The sequence below is a fragment of the Pogona vitticeps genome, chromosome 3, assembly GCF_051106095.1.
Source record: "Pogona vitticeps strain Pit_001003342236 chromosome 3, PviZW2.1, whole genome shotgun sequence".
Lineage (NCBI taxonomy): Eukaryota > Metazoa > Chordata > Lepidosauria > Squamata > Agamidae > Pogona > Pogona vitticeps.
In genome coordinates this window covers 162,174,152-162,191,105 of record NC_135785.1, presented here as the reverse complement: position 1 = coordinate 162,191,105, position 16,954 = coordinate 162,174,152, and the positions used below count along the sequence as shown (strand labels likewise).

Here is a 16,954-nt window from a genome sequence, read left to right as displayed (position 1 = left end):
TTTTGGGTGAAAAGAAGAAGAGGCTGGAAACAAAAACATAAATTGACAAATGTAAAGCTGTGGATCTGAACATAATTGCAGTGGGGAGGGGGCTACAGTGGATTGACGGAGGTCTCTGTAGAACCAGTCCTACTGTTAGGCAAAGAGAGACACTTATTTCCGACACCAGATGCTGTACTGTGCCAGTCCCCAGCTGTTCTTCTGAACATTTGGTTATTCCCCCTTTTCAATGATTTCTTTAAAATGGATTGTTGTGCTCTTTTGCTTTTAAATGTATTTTTAGTGTTGATTTAGTGTTGTTCTACTGGACCGCTTGGATTGATTTAATATAATGCATGTTTTATATTTGTATACTGACTGTTTTTAGTTTTTGGATATTGTCTTTTACTTGTAAAAAAACAAACAAGCAAACAAACTTGGTTTGTCACAGTTAACTAGCTTTGACATTCCACTGTTGCTCTTAAGGGCTGATGGCTCTCTTAAGCTGTTGTGGCCTCCACCTCTGCTAGTTTCCAAATTCTATATTTTGAGGGGTCCTTCCTGTGATGCAGGCATGGCAGGCAGAGTGCCCTGCAAGATCACCTGTGTTACATCAGCTTGGGCAGTTTCCCAAGGCTGTCCTCATGGAATTCCTGGCTCTGGGAAAGCACCCTTCAGTGGCCACCATTTGGAGATGCAGCCCTGCCTGGCATTGCTTTCCATCAGCCTTTAACCTTTCTTTCAGAGGTGAGACAGAGGACAGACAGCAGTGATCTCAGAGATGTTAAAGGGTGGTGTCGGCACCACTTATCACCAGAGAGAGCAAGAGAGCTTTGGCTCCTACAGTTTCCCATCATGCACATTTTTTTAAAATTTAAACTAGATTTTCAGAAGAAATTTTATCCACCATCTACAGCTTGCAGTAATATAGTTCATTCTACAAAATGAAAAAATTATAAATGTCATTAGGTACTACCAATTTAACAATGAGCCTTAGAGGGTTTTCAAAGTATGTCAGCTATTCAAGGAGCCATTTACTGTTACTGCTACCTCTCCCCTCAGCACGTGTCCATGGTCAAGTGCAGATCTGAACTCATGACATCTGGCCCAACGCTCTATCTACTATACCACACTCATTCTTGATCTCATTTTGCTGCATGTATAGCCCCTTTTGTTTCTGATCATGGGGCGTTCTTGGCAAAGATACTGGAGTGGCATTGCCATAGCAGTCACGAAATTAAAAGACACCTGCTTCTTGGGAGGAAAGCGATGACAAATCTTGACAGCATCTTAAAAAGCAGAGACATCACCTTGCCAACAAGAGTCCGAATAGTCAAAGCTATGGTTTTTCCTGTAGTGTTGTATGGAAGTGAGAGCTGGACCATAAAGAAAGCTGACCGCCGAAGAATTGATGCCTTTGAATTGTGGTGCTGGAGGAGACTCTTGAGAGTCCCCTGGACTGCAAGGAGAACAAACCTATCAATTCTAAAGGAAATCAACCCTGAATGCTCACTGGAAGGACAGATCCTGAAGCTGAGGCTCCAGTACTTTGGCCATCTCATGAGAAGAGAAGACTCCTTGGAAAAAACCTTGATGTTAGGAAAGTGCGACGGCAAGAGGAGAAGAGGACGACCAAGGATGAGATGGCTGGACAGTGTCTGCAAAGCAACCAACATGAATTTGACACAACTCCGGGAGGCAGTGGAAGATAGGAGAGCCTGGCATGCTCTGGTCCATGGGGTCACGAAGAGTCGGACACGACTAAACAACAACAACGACGTAGCCCCTTAGGAAGACACATAGCACAGAAACTGAGATGTAGGGATGAAACTATATACATTTAAGTGTTTCCAGGCTGTGCAAAGTTTCCACTTTTAGGAATTTTTTTCATGCATATATTGCTAATAACTTATCTGCATGACACAATCTTAAAAGTTAAACAGAGCATTTATAATAGCTGATATCGACAGCGTATTTTTCAGAAGAGTAGCAGTGTGCTTGATCTCCTTCTGTTGTCTTCTATAGTACATTAATTTAAAAAAAAAAATAGTACTTTTGTCAATGGCAAAATACTTTCACAGCAGATCAGAAAAGTTCCTGCTAAAAAGTTCAGACCTCTAATGCCCAGAAGAGCCATGAGGTCAGTATTCCTGTGATTAAAAGGACCACATTGCTCTGTGATGCCATGAGCTGTCAAACTCTTCTTGGACACATATCAGTGTCTGCGCAGTTCTAGAGCTTGCTAGCATGCTTTGCAGTAGATGGTAGACTTGAAATCATCTTGCCTTTTTTTTTTTTACAAGCCCAGGATGCGTCTCCATTTAGCAAATAACAGATTTGCAGGTGTCAATGGGCACTGTTCACAATGGAGAGAGCTGAAGAGTGGTGTGCCCCAGGGATCTGTCCTGGGACCGGTGCTTTTCAACCCATTCATAAATAACCTGAAGACAGGGATAAGCAGTGAGGTGGCCAAGTTTGCAGATGGCACAAAACTTATCCGGTGAAGACCAGAAGGGATGTTTCCAAACTGGGAGAATGGGTGGCAAAATGGCAAACGCATTTCAATGTAAGAAAATTTAAAGTAATGCACATTAGGGCAAAAAAATCAAAACTTTAGTTATCAGCTGATGGATTTTGAGCTGTCCATGATGGATCAGGAAAGAGATCTAGTTGTGGCTTACTACGCTAAGCAACAGGATTTCATCCAGTGCATAAGGAAACTGTAGAACTCCCTCCCGGTCATAGGTGTCCACCTGGATGACTTTGGAAGAGGGTTTGATACATTCATATTGGTTAGGGTCATCAATAGCTGCTAGTCAAGTATATCAAAGGCAGTGCAGTTCTGTAGATCCATTGCTGTAGAATGTGAGGTTGAGGCTGCAGTTGCACTGAGGTCTTACTAGCAGGATCCTGATGGAAAATAGGTTCATTGCTGTCAAAGATAATTTCCTTGCTGAAACAGAACCAGGGCTCTGGTAATCAGTGGCCATGTGAAACAGGTGGGCAAAGTGCTGATTCACACAAGATGTGTATTGAAACATAAATTAATGTCTGGGTGATGTAATGTCTTTACCAATTTGCCATATGTAAATGTCCATACAGTACATATAAATATGTGGGACATGGGGAAAAGATGTGGATCTCTTTCTGATGAGTGCTATGGTGTTATGCTGTAGGATTGGAGTGTGAGAACTTCTGTATATACTTGTAAATATATGTGGTGTCTGGAAGTACTGTAGCTGTCTGTGCAAGTGCTGTTCTACTGGACTGCTTGGACTGATTTAAACTCTGCTAAAATACTGCAGTTCCACCAACAATCGCTGTATGAAAAGAATGCTGTCCTTTGGCATGACTCAACATGGCTCTTATGTACACATTTATTGTATATAGAATACTGAAACACGAGGGAGACAGTTAACTTCAAACCCTTTCTGGAACATGTAGCTCTCTGTGTGCAGACACAGTTCCTCAAGGATGGGAAATCATTTTGTCATATCATCTCCCACCTGTATCTGAAGTGGGATAAACAAGACAAAAGTTTACAACTTCTAATTGGCTGTTTGTAGAAGCCAGGCCATAGATTTGCAGGGAAGACGCCACAAGACCCAATGTATTTCACTCAGCCTCAGGCCCTGGTCACATGATGGAGATGTTCTCTAGTTACCGTTACCCCAAATGGGTTACTGTTCTTTATATCCTGAGGAGAGGGACCATGAGAGAGAGAGAGAACCCAGCCAGACTACTGACTAGAGACCATACACCAATAATTCATGTAACATTAATTGATGAGACATAAGATACAGGATATAAAACAAAAGGTACAAGAGGCATCTCTTTCATACTTCCCATTCACACAAGATACTCACTCATCCAGATGGCCCTTCACTGGGGGTGATCAGTCCTCAGAAAGGGTGATGGGGGTTGTTCCAGTGCTGTTCTGAAGCCCACCGGTCTCTTCCTGGGTCATCCTTCTTGTAGACTTTTCCTTGTGGGCTGTGTTAATGGGCTAAACCTCGGCTGGCACAAGCACATGAGGGCAGACTCTGGCTTCCTGGGCAGATACAACCTGTTGTCATGCAGGAATGCTTCCATTCACATGTACAGTCTGTTCCATCTGCCACAGACTTGGCTTCAGGTAGCCTGCTTCCTCTTTGTTAAGTTTGCTTTCTCCGGTTTTAGCTATATTTGGACTTCTTGCTCCAGTTCACTTCCCTCTTGTCTGGGCACAGACGTCCAGACCTTTGCCCACACAGCAGTCTCTTATTAATAACAAAACTGTCTCTGGCTGCAACTTGCATCTTCTTTTGCAGCTCTGTATTAGGCACACTATCCCATCTTCCCTTGCAATTTCTCCATCTTCTTTTAAGGTCTGAGGTGCTGGTCTTTCTGGAACCCCACACACATACTGTCACACTCTGTCACTCATACATTATTCCCCCCATCAGTTCATTGCTTTTTTTCCCCTGGTCACATGATACAGAAACAAGATCGAGACATTTTCCTGGCCAAAGGTATAACTATAGAACATTTCCCCATCGCCAGGCGGGTTGTGCTATTTTGTTGTATTGGTGCATTCCTTACCAGGATTGCCTGGGTGTCCGGCTGCCCCAGTTCTTTTTAGAATCAAAGCCAGGAAGATGTCTCAATACCTTGGTAAAAGTATGCCACTGGGGGACCTCCACCATTACATTACTGGCAACCTTTTTTTATTTTATTCTATGGGAAGATACATTGAAATGTTGGTATCCCAATGTCACCAGAGGGGGAGGGGTATCACTAGTACTGCTGTGCAGATATCCCAAGTCCATTGAGTGCAATGCATTTCTGGAGGGCACTTTCCTAAACAGAGCCCCCTTCCTGATCAACATTCTCTCTAATTTCCACTCTCCTATATGTGCAAGTCCCCCCCCCAACACGGGTTTCTGTTGCAACCGGAATGAAAGGGACTTGAAACAATTGCTATGGGTGCACAGGGAAGGAAGAAAGCTGTCCAGGGGGGGCATATATGTATAAATCAAGGGGCTAAATTGCCCCTTGAAGCAAGAGAGAAAATAAACCAATACCATGGTGTAGTCAGGCATAATAATTCAAATAGGAGGAAATAAATCGGTACTGTACTGCTAAAAGTTCTTAGGACATTTGTCCCCGGATATAAATCACATGACTATGATTCACTGCAACAGAGGTACAGAAAGTATCGGAAGAACTAGAAAACATTTCCCTTGTGTGACCAGGGCCTCAGTCATTACTACTATTAACCTCTTTTTCATTAGCTATAACTATTTTTGTACCTTTTATACCTTCATAACAAGGTATAAAAATTGGCACATTATGAACTGAAATTCTGAAACCATTGGGGGATGGAAGGAGGCACGTTGTGTTCACATGAGTTCTTACATGATCGTGAATTACCAAATACATGAACATTTTGATATTTTTCTTGCAAACATGCTAATTTCTACTCAAGCTGTGATCGTGCTCCACATGCAATCTGCCTAATACTCAGTTAATGAGCTGCTGATAGAACAGATTTACTATTACATTTAGTATAGCTAATGTATATGCCCAAAGGCCATACATGTATCAGTTTTTTTATAACAGCGCTCAAATTCTATTAAACATGTTTTAATCCCTAGCAGCATGCACATATCTAATGACAAAAACTAAGCTTTTGAGCACATAGTCATTTCTTGGTTGTTTCCATTGGCTGTGTTTTCATAGCAATATTCCGAGGAACACACCAGAAGCAGAGCTGGCCCTAGTTTTTACACAGAATAAAGCAACTGCCTCAGGTGTCAGATACTAGAGGATGGCAATAACTAGAGGATTAGCACATATAGGCCTGTCCTTTAAGAAAATGGAACTCTTGAGAGATTCAGGAGGAATAACTGTAGAACTGGCATTTTGTTAAAGGACAGGCCTATATGTACTAATTGACTGATCCTTGAATCCCTAACCCAGATAACTATCCTTGCATATGGTGGAGAATGTGGTCTCCTTGTCAGTATAAAAGTAATGTACACCTGGGAAACAATGGGAAGCAAAAACTTCGGAATGAGGAAGAGGAGTTATCCTGTCTTCTTCACAGGCAGCCAGATGTCTTGAGCCAGTCGAGACTGAAAGCATGCCTCAGAAGGCTAATTCAAGTCTATATGACTTGTGATCCATCTAGTTCAGTGCAGGCCAATCAACAATATATAGTTCAAGCCACTCCGAGGCTCATTGAAATTGCAAGGAGGTCAAAGGTCAAGGAGTCAATAATATTTGGCTGACAGGTAGGAAAAACCCCTGTCAAAAAATCTGCTTTGGAAGTTTCCCAGCCTCCTGGAGCAAATAATGAGCATGTGGAGAAGCTGTGGAAGCACTGACAGGTCTTCTTTGACCAGTAGATGTACACAATTGGATCCTGGCGAATAAAGCACACACATGCATAAACAGACTATTAAAGAGTGTTCAAATGACAGGACATAGCAGATTGGTTGTATTTTTTTAAAAAAAAAATCGATAACAAATTTATTTTACAACATTTTGTGTATTTTTGGCTTAGAATGACAAGGCGATTTGGCAACAGGTTTTGTGTATTTTACATGAGAATCCTATACTGGCTTACCAGGAGTGAACCCCATTGGACTCCAAGGGATTTATGTCTGAGTGGACACACAGAGGTGCTTTGCACTATGAACTGCATAACTGCTATGGTCTCCTGTTCTCATATGTTTCCTAGTATATTAAATCTTCACTAGCCTCAATTTAATATTGTACAGCCACAGTTCCCTGTCCCGCTCTGTCCTGCCCTGTTGCCTTTATTTTTTTTTACAAATCACCTGTTCCCTTTCTATTTGCATCTTCTTAGACTCGAGGTCTTCTAGCATTCTGTTTTGGTTTCCTTTCAGCCAATACCAGCAATAACTAGTGTTTTGGCAATTGAATAATATCAACTGAAGAACACCTTCTCTACTGTATGTTTTGTTTGGACTACGCAAACAGTATGTGATAAATCCAGCTTTTTTACAATTTATGTATGTATTTTTAAAGCTCAGTCATGCCTTAATTTCATTCATTAGAAGCAAATGCTTTGCTTCCTTTGCTTTATTTGTCACACTAATTAGTTGACATTGCTGAACAGAAAATAAAAATCAAGGGAACATGTTATTCTGCAAAACATCACATTCTAGTTCACCTGATACCTCTGTGGAGGCATGGGGAGGCTAATTTGGAACGGTAGCTCATAATCTTGGAAGAAATATAGAGGCATTCTGCACATCATGATTATTTGTTAAATAAATATTTACTCAATCTTATGTGTTTTCCCTTAGAATAATGTCATTGAGGAAGATATTTTAACATAGTTTTAAAGTATGTTTAGTCTCTTGAGTGTTATTGCTGTTGTTTTGTATAAGGATGTGTGCAACATCCTACCCCAGTGTGTGTATGGATTTAGATATATGTGGAGAGTTATGAGACTGAAAGAATTATCCCCTGCCATTAAGAATACAGGACTAACCATTTAAATAACAGTTCCCCATTACATTACTCATTACTTCATAGCAGCAAATGTTATGATTCCTTCCACAAAATTAATCTGTTGCACTGCACTGTATTGATGCATTTCACTTTATTAACTTCTTGCATTGTCATTAACAGTGTGCCAGAAAAATGCAGAATACTTCTAGCGATCCATTTTCTTTGGTTCTCTCTAGTGGCCAATTCTGACTTTGCACCTAGAAAATAACAAGAAAATAATTTAAAATGAAGGTTTCCCTCACCACTCTGGCTTGATAAAACCATTTGAATGAATCTAGAATGCTTCATTATGTCCTTTAAATGTAACTTTTGAAAGTAACTGGGAAACATTGCTAATTGTGCCAAAAAGTAAGTTTGTAAGTACTTATTTGAGAACCAGCTGTTAGTCTGTGTAAACATATCAGACAAAGCAAAAAGAGAGAGATGAAACTGTGGCAACTCAAATACCAGCTGCTGTATTTTAATGTGAGCCTAATAGCCTACTCTTTTACTAACAGACCATTGCCACTTTCTCCATTATCTGTATCTCCAACTGATCATGGAACCGTGTATAAATATGACCATCATATAGTCTCACTCTTATAAGGACATTCTTGATCCACGAAAGTTCACATTAAAATGCAGCAGTTAGTCTTTATGGTGTCACAACCTTTTTGTCTTTTGTTTTTGTCTGATTTATAAATTCTTATTACATTACTTCTTAAATTAGGTGCATCTTTTTGACTTCCTGTGAGAGGGTCATCTTGGGGGATGGGCCTGCTGGACCGCTGGGGGCCCCCTGACCCCAGACACCCAGAAAAGACCTCGGAACCAGCTGGTGCTGGATCCAGGATGGACAGCCAACTCAGGAATGGGAGGAGGCTGCTGCAGAGGAGACTCGCCTGGAGGAGGGTGGGGGAACAAGGAACCTCTCTACAACTGAGCGTTATGAGAGGAGGTGGGGGGGCTGAGACGGAGGGCAAAGGACACTTGCATTTTACCGTATTTGTTTATTTAAAACATTTTTACCCTACCTTTCTCCTTAAAAGTCCCAAGGTAGCCTGCAACATTAAAAAGGTCTTTGCCAGCTTGCGGAATGGCAGCAAAGGTGTCTGCATGTGGCCGACGAGCCATTGGGCCCAGGGGAGGAAGGGGCTTCAGCAGGTGCCCAGGAAGAGGTAGAGGGGCTCTCAGTACTGAGGAGAAACCAAAGCTTGTGGGGGGGCGGGACTCTCTCTACCATGAAGATCTCTCAAGAGGGGTCCCCACGCACACCAGGAGCAAGGCAGCTTACCAGAGAGGTCCAGTTTGAGTGGTCACATCCAACCTCGACACCAAGACCACTGCAGTCTGTGCCATGGCACGCGGGCCCTGTATCTACCTGGAAGTGACACTGAAGACAAACAGGCAGAGAGAGTGCCAGCCGTCTCCGCCACAACAGCTCTTGCCATGGGCAAGCCCAGTGCCTTGCCCCCACCTGGTAGGTTTACAGGTTGACTCTTCTCAGGACCACAACCTTTGGTCCCCCCATGGAGACCTCTGTTAATGGATATTAAGGACTCCTGGGCCCCAACGGTGTTAATTTGGGGCCCAGATGAATTGTGACTGTGGAGGGACGAGTGCTGTCGGCTTTGTCCCTGAGTCAAGTAACAAGGACGGTACAAACTCCTGAAATTTCCGCTCCCTCTCTCCCAATAAACTCTGTAAAGCTTGAGCCCAAACTGTGCTCATGACTCAGTCCAAGGTAGCCAGCTCAAGGTTCACTCAGCCTTCCATCCTTCCAGGGTCTGTAAAATGAGTACCCAGCTCACTAAGGAGGCGAGGAGGGAATGTGTAGTCTGCATAATTAACTTTTAAACTGCAGAGAAGGTGCTTCAAGTACTATGGGGCACTACATAAGCAGCATGCTTTTTATTGGAACACTGGAACCATTCTGATAGCATGCTAGTCGAACTCTGTTCATCCATGCAAGCACAGTTGCTGTCAGCATAAGCCAGCAGCTTCCCCTATGATCAGCATTAACTATGGGAGTCTTAGATCTGTTCTAGAAGGTGGTGGTAAAGTTTTGAGGCAAAAGACTTGGACCCCCTCTTTTTAGATTGCAACATGTGTTTCTGTGCGCGCGCACCACTTTCACATCCTCCTTTATAACAGTAAACAGTCCCCACAGCTAATTCCTGCCAGAAGAAAAGTGACTTTGTAGGGTCAGTCATTCTAACCTAGTCTTTTGTTTGCTGTCCTGCTTTGTTACTTGAAGGTCCTTACAAAAGGGAGTATTATCTTATGAGCTTGGGGTTTGTTTTAGGATGAACAGGGGATTTGATAATGTGGGGGGAGAGGAGAGAGAGAGAGGTATATATTGTGATATATATGCCTTTTGAAACCATTGCTTGGAAACAAAGCAGAAAAAAGTGAAGTAAATATATTTGACATAATCAGTGGCGCCTTGAATCTGAAATGGCACAGTACGTTCTACTGGCTCAGGTATCTGTCACCATAGATCCATCTCCTTCTGTTTCATGAGCTGATCCAGTCTTAAAGTGACAGTAGGAAGGGAGAGAGGCTGAATCCTGATTCCTTCTAATCAATGTCTGACAGCTCTGGGCAGTCAATTGTATCTCATCTATTACAACAAAAAGTGCTTCTAAGAGGCTACTGGGGCACTGGGGCAAATTGCCAAAATTTAAGTGAACATGCAGACAAAGTACCCCTGAAGTTAAACATATGTTCTGGCATTGCCCCCCAGATCCTCATTATTTATCTATTTGTTTATTTGTTGGATTTATATCCTGCCTTTCTCCCCGAACCAGGACTCAAGACATCAAGGGGGTTGGCAGGAAGTGGAAGAAACACTTTAGTCTGATAGCCTACAAAGCCATGAGTTCAGAAGCATTAGATGAGCAGCCAAAACGTCTCCCACCCAATCCTACACCCTGTTTTAAAATGCCTTTATCTTCTTAGGTTGGCCCCATTCAACACTCCCCTTCCCTTCTCTCATTCTGGTTTCTTTGTCACACTGAAAAATATATTGCAATTTTTGCAGAACTAAATATGCTTTCAGAGGCAATATGGGATCAGCCAAGATATTCTGTAAAGGAAAGCTGGAAGCTGATGTTCAATTGGGTCCAGAAACAGGCGGGAACTTAGGGGAAGAAATGATTGTGGCGAACCAGTGCCTACAAGAACCCTTTGATAGTATTAGATGACCTAGATGATGGCGAAATCTCTGATCTATAGATGTAGTACAGTGGACCCTCCACTTATGGAATTAATCCGTATTGGAACGGTGGCTGCAGGTCAAAAAGTCTGTAGGTCTAGTCTCCATTGACCTACAATGCATTGAAAACCGATTAATCCCATAACCAGCCGTTTCTGTTCTATTTTTGTTCCATTTTGGTTTTTTTCTGGTCTTTAGGTCGATTCTCCGGCTGCAAGTCGAATCTAAATTTTGCAGCCAGAGAAGTCTGTAACTCGAAAAATCTGTAAGTCGAGCCATCTGTAAGTCGAGGGTCCACTGTATGGATGTTTAGTTTTTGTTGTCCTTTGTTGTTTTAATGTCTTACTTTGTTGTTTTGTATGTATGAGTAATAATAAATGAGTTTTTTAAAAATATTGCAATTTGCATTGCTTGTGCAATCGCCTAGTGTGATCTGTTTCCGTGCGGTCACGTGTCATTCGGGGAAATGTGCTCCTGCCTAAACCCCGTCTGTGCCTGAGCTGGTCCTTTTTGGCCCAGCTGTAGGGCTAATACTGCGCTTTTGAGGGTTGGGCTGGAGAGACTCCCCAACAGACAAACAGGAGATGCCTTCCTGCAAAGACGCCCTTTCTGACACTATCAAATAGGGACATTTCCTACCATCTGATCACACCTTCAGCATCCGGGGGGAGGGGGGTCTTTTGTTTTCTGCATTGACTCACTTGGAAGTTGGGACAAGAAGGCCAACATGCCAGAAAAATAACACAGTTTCCTCTGCCCCCACCCCATTTACTTAAAAGTTAATAACTTTTTTAAAGAAAGAATTAAAAAGATGATGATGGTGCTGACAATGACAATGAAAGAGGCAAACCAAGTTCAAGACGTTTGAGAGCTACTTGTGTTGTCTGCCACCGGCTCTCTCGTCTAATGTCTGCCAGCCAGCGCAGGAGCAATGCATTCTACCGTGTCATGGCACACACCATTTTCAGAGTAAAACTGAGCTCTTAGTCTATTTTCCAGGGCGCTGACATGGTCGTCTGGGCCAGGTGGCAGCCTTGGTGGTCTTTCATGCTCTTTTACTACTTTGTCTTTCCGAGGGAAATCCTTGAAGACTTAAAAGGCTATGTTTAAAAGCCATTACGATCTAAAGAGGGAATGTTTTCTAGCTTTCATGTTCCTTCCTTAGGCTATTCTGTTTAACATTTCCGATCTGATTGTCTTGGGAAAAAGTGAAGGAGGGGAGGGAGGTAGAAGCCGGCTCACCAGTTTATCCCTTATACTTTCTTGCCCCCTGCTGGAAAAATCTTTGAATGGACACTTCGTGCTGATTCTGGGAGTTGGAAGGGACGGTTCAGAGTACTGTAGCCATCGCTGATGAGAAACTAGTTCTGACCTGTGTTTCTGTTTGTTCAGAGCTGGATTTTTATTTCAGTTTCATTTGCAGCTTACAATAATTTTAAAACACAGAGTAAATCAATGAAGAACAAGCAGTAAAGAAAACAAGGACATTGACTGAAAAAACAAATTTTTTCCTCTTATGTTTTATGCTGTTTGCCCATCCATAAGCAAAATATTTAGGTAAAACTTGTTCTCATCATCCATACTTATAAGTTCTGTATCATTATTGTTCTTAATTATCAATGTGTAAGAAAGCAAGTGTATTCTTTCGGGGAGATTTCACCTAACCTATACATTTACTGCACTGAGAACCATAACATCTAATTTTCATTTCATAGCACAATTCAATACATTTTATATTCAGAAACAAGCTCCATTAGGTTCAATGGAGCTTACTCCCAGGAAAGTGTGTACTGGCCACAATCTTAACCAGTTCGCATTGGATCATCATTGCTTATGCCCATGTGTTCTTCCAGATTTGCAAGGCTTACCGGTTGATTATGAGCTCCTTCCCGCTGAAAACCCCAACGGCACCCTCAGCCTTTCCAGTTCTACCACTGGACATTTCAAGAGTGAACTCCAACAGTCCACCCCAGGCTAGAATCACAAGCATACGAGTGAGAGAATAAATCTTACTAATTTAGTAGTTTGCCTGTAAGTAAGCATTTTAAGGTAAATCTACATAGCCTGAAAGAGTGTATAAAATCTGTAGACTAGTGGTTCCCAAACATTTTGGCAGCCCACACTCAGCCCTTGTGATTTTAAAGAAAGCCTTACACCTCCTCATCTCTACTTTTCCTGCATCTAACCAACTTTAAATAACAACAAAAAAAATCAATTCATAAAATTTCTAGTACCTTGTACATTCTTCTTCTGCTTCCCCACTGTTTGAAGCACTACCACTTACTCCTACATATGAAAGGACAAATTTTGTGGTATGAAGTTCGAAGGTTTTTTTAAAAGTTTAAGCTGATAAAATATATTTCATTCTGAAAAATCTTACAATTTCACCCCTCCACCCAGTCTCTTTTAACACTTTTCAGGGGGAAACACACACAGTTTGGGAACAATGCTATAGATAATTTGATCCTGTTTATATCCCCTTCTTTCTTTAAGGAGCTTAAGACACAACATAGACGTGCCTTTTTATCTTCAAAATAGCACTGTGTATTAGGTTAGGCTAAGCAGTAGTAAATAATAATTGAGTTGCTGTTGCCGAGGTTTTATCCAGCTGGATACTTCTGTTTCTATTTTTATTTCTATGTTTTAAAGATGTGTTTATGTTTCAGTTGCAACTGTTTTGATTTGAATTTTATTATTGCGAGCCATCGTGACTACTACTTGCTGGAAGAAAGGTAGGATCTAAATTGCATAAGCTAATTATATTAATAAACAGTGGCTGAAATCCCATCACCATTTAAAACTGGTGATGCTGTCAATCACAGCTCCTTTTCGGGAACTGAACGTTTCTGAATATCTTGCCAGCAACAATTTTTGTACATTATAAAATGTCCCCTTTCCCACAACCCTCCAAAACTTTCCCAGGACTAAAGGGATCCCAAAGGATCCTCACAACCCTTAGGAAGGGCTGGAAACTTAATTCCCAAAATAAAACAATGGTGATGATACCATCAGCCATACGCCGCATAAAGTTTTGCAACAGGATTTTAGCCACTGTGGTGCTTCACGATGGAGGTTTGAACTCAACTCCTCCCAGGTTAACTTCAGCATCCTGACCACTATGCCATACTGGCTATATTTTTTTAAAGTATCAAATGTGATCCACTTTAATATGCATTAAAGCTAGAACAATGTTGGCAAGTCCTTGGTGGTGTAATATCATCTGTCTGCCTTGCCATTCAGCTGCTGTTAGGATTACCCAAGCATGCTGCTAACTGAATTAGTCGGCTGTAGAATCACCTAAACTGCCTGAACAAGTCTGAGGTAGTTTACTGGCAGCTTGATTTATAGATCTTAGAGTACTTAACAAGTGATGCATTACTTTGGGGCTGCCCCACTTCTCTTACCAGCAGGATTCTTCTGGGAATTGTATGTGAAGCGTGGATTTCCTCCGGAGATTCCACGATGACAGGTGGTTAATGCAAAGGAAGAAGAAGAAGCAGTAAAGTCATACAGGCAAAGCGAACTTGTCCCAAATTTTCGGAAACTAATTTGTCAATACAGACATTCCATTTTTCTCCTTGCAAAGTTTGGTGTTACAAAGATGAAAAAGAGTAAATGTGAAATGATGTATGGTACAGCGCAGCTGTCTTGCATTAACAAGCTTAACTGTTTTATTACGTGACATTTGTTCCTTCTCCTAAAGCAAAATACATATACTCAACTTGGTCTAAATACGGTGTGTATACTCTGTATAACTAACTCCCTATCTTTTAACGCTATTTAAGTCTGCTATTTCCTGAAGGGCACTTTCTTTTCGGAAATGCGGTTGGGTTCATTAGCCCTCTCACTCTCTCTCTCCTCAGCATTTTCTTTTCTATCAAAGTCCCTTTATGGTGGATTAAGCAAGTATGACTATGTTACAAAGAAAGATGGGTTACGCTTTGTTAGGTTCCTGCTGGGAAGGTGCTTGCTGACCTTTTTTATTTTTATTTTTATGCCTCTTAGACCTTTCAGGCAAAGAGCTGCTCCCTTCTGTGAGTCATGAACCTCTGCACGAAGCTCTTTTTAAAATCCAAACTGACCTTCCTCTTCACTGTGACAGGATGCGCCCCTAGCGTGGAGAATTTGCCTTTGCCCTCCCCCCCAATCCAGCATGGAATAATTCAGATGAAGAAGCGTGTAATATTTAGGAGAATAGGGCTTTTTTAAAAAAAAAAAAAATTCATTCAACCACCATGTGGGTGCTGAAGGTGGTTCTCTCCCTCCCCCTCCCCCCTTCTTCTTCTTTCCCTTTTCTTCTGCTTTCTAAAACTAAATGAATGGTTTTAGAAAGCAACGGCTGCCCCCGGCGCGCTCTAGCAGATGGAATGTAGATGGGAACGAGAGGCAACTGGTTTCCTTTACCATTGGGAGTGCTTCTGTGTCTTCCACAGACTGCTGACTTGAAGGCTTGAGCCATAATTTATGACCCCGAGTTAAAATGAGAGATTTGTCAATGGCTGAGGGCACCCACTCAGCAGGGCTGCCTCATGTTTTATTGTCATCCCCTGAAAGGTAAATAAAATAGGACTTGACCACTACTCCTTAAATGACTGCTTGATGACACTGAAAGCAACCATTTATCATGGCATCAAACTTCACATGGCCTGCACCACTTTGTAATGAGAGAGAGGACTGAGCCATTTCTTTGGGCTGCATCTGGTGGTTATGCCCAATGGATGGAAAGTTAAGTCAACACTTGTATAAATCCTACTGGTTTTATGGATCTCCCTGGGATTAACCATTGGTTTCAGCCCTTTATTTTCACTTATTTCTCACATTCAACTATTCGGTTTTCTCAAGAGCTCAGAGTGCGCATATGATTTTACCCCATTCATCAATATTATCCTTAAACAATCTTCAGACATAGGTGAGGATGAGAGTTAAAAAATTGCCCCAACGATAACCAATGAGGGCCGAGTAGCAATTTGTCCCTGGGTTTCCCTAATTGCATAAAAGAGAACACGAAAAGCCCATCGCTGGTCCTGTATGCATTCAGGAAAGTAGACACCAAAAAGAAAAGTGTTAATATATCCTTCTAGATTGTTAATTTTGAATGTCGATGGATGTTTCTGGGAGCATCCAATCCCTTATCTAATATCTAAAGAATTGTGATCAAGCTTTTATCAACACATTCTATGTCTAATCCAGGCTATTCTTAGGTTGGTTTCAAGTGGAACCTGGTTAGCATATAAGGATTTACAGAGGAAGTTTACGTGACAAAACTGGATTCATAAAGAGAAGGGTGCCATTGCTGATACATGCCTGTGTTTCCCTTATTCCCAGCAAGGTGTGAGAAATTATTCAAGACGGTTGGGACACCCAATCTTGTGATCTATGCTTGCTATGAGATAACGGTATGTTTATTCTTTTACCCTATCGAGATGAATGGTTTGGGCTGCTTCCCCATTCCACTCTTAGCCTGCAGGTTATTTGTATGAACCGCTGGATAGCTCAGTGGCTGAGGTCTCTAGCTGTGGAACCAGAGGCTGGATGTTTGATTCCTCATTGTGCCTCCTTGGCAGGGGCAGGAATTGATGATCCATAGGGTCCTTTGCAGTTCTAAGATTATGATTATTATGATGATGATGATGATGATCATCTTAGAACTGCAAAGCTGGAAGGCAACCCTTTGGATCATTGAGTGTGGCTGCTACCAAGGAGGCACAGTGGGGAATCAAACTCCCAGCCTATCAAATATGCTCATTCAATAACGGTGCAAAAACACACACACACACACACCCAAAAAACAAAAAGCTCTGCAGATCAGAGTTGTTGCTCCAAATTGCTATAATAACCGGGGACATTTGAAGTATTTGATCTAAATGCTCCAGGTTTCCTCCACAACTTGTGGAGTGGATGAAACACTTCCCTGCTGTTGAAAAATATGACATAGGGTGAAGTCAGTACCCTAAACCAGCTAAATTATTTTGGCACCTTGGACAGAAAATCCAGTATATCTCTCTCCCTCCTGGGCAGTAAAAAGGTAATATTAAGGAATTAAAGTACTAACAACTTTCTGCACTTTCACAACAACACATTTTGCTACCTGAGGTTGCTGCCTCACTCTGCCTAATTGTAGGGCTGGTCCTGGTGTTTCTGAAATTAAGTCCTATTACTAAGAAATGAGCACAGCAGCCATTTATAGTTAAATGAAGACATAATGGGGAAATAATGTTATGATGGCAGGGTCATTATAATGTGTATAGAGAAAAC

At 41.8% G+C, this 16,954-nt stretch overlaps 1 long non-coding RNA gene across 1 annotated transcript in view; it reads right to left on the bottom strand.

Moving 5' to 3' along the window:
* LOC144588481 (uncharacterized) overlaps positions 1-7,929 on the bottom strand; it is a 54,560-nt gene extending 46,631 nt beyond the window's left edge. Inside the window, exon 1 of the long non-coding RNA XR_013544068.1 lies at positions 3,846-7,929. This is a non-coding gene — a long non-coding RNA (uncharacterized LOC144588481). The remainder of the gene's footprint in view (positions 1-3,845) is intronic.
* Positions 7,930-16,954: the final 9,025 nt, after the last annotated feature.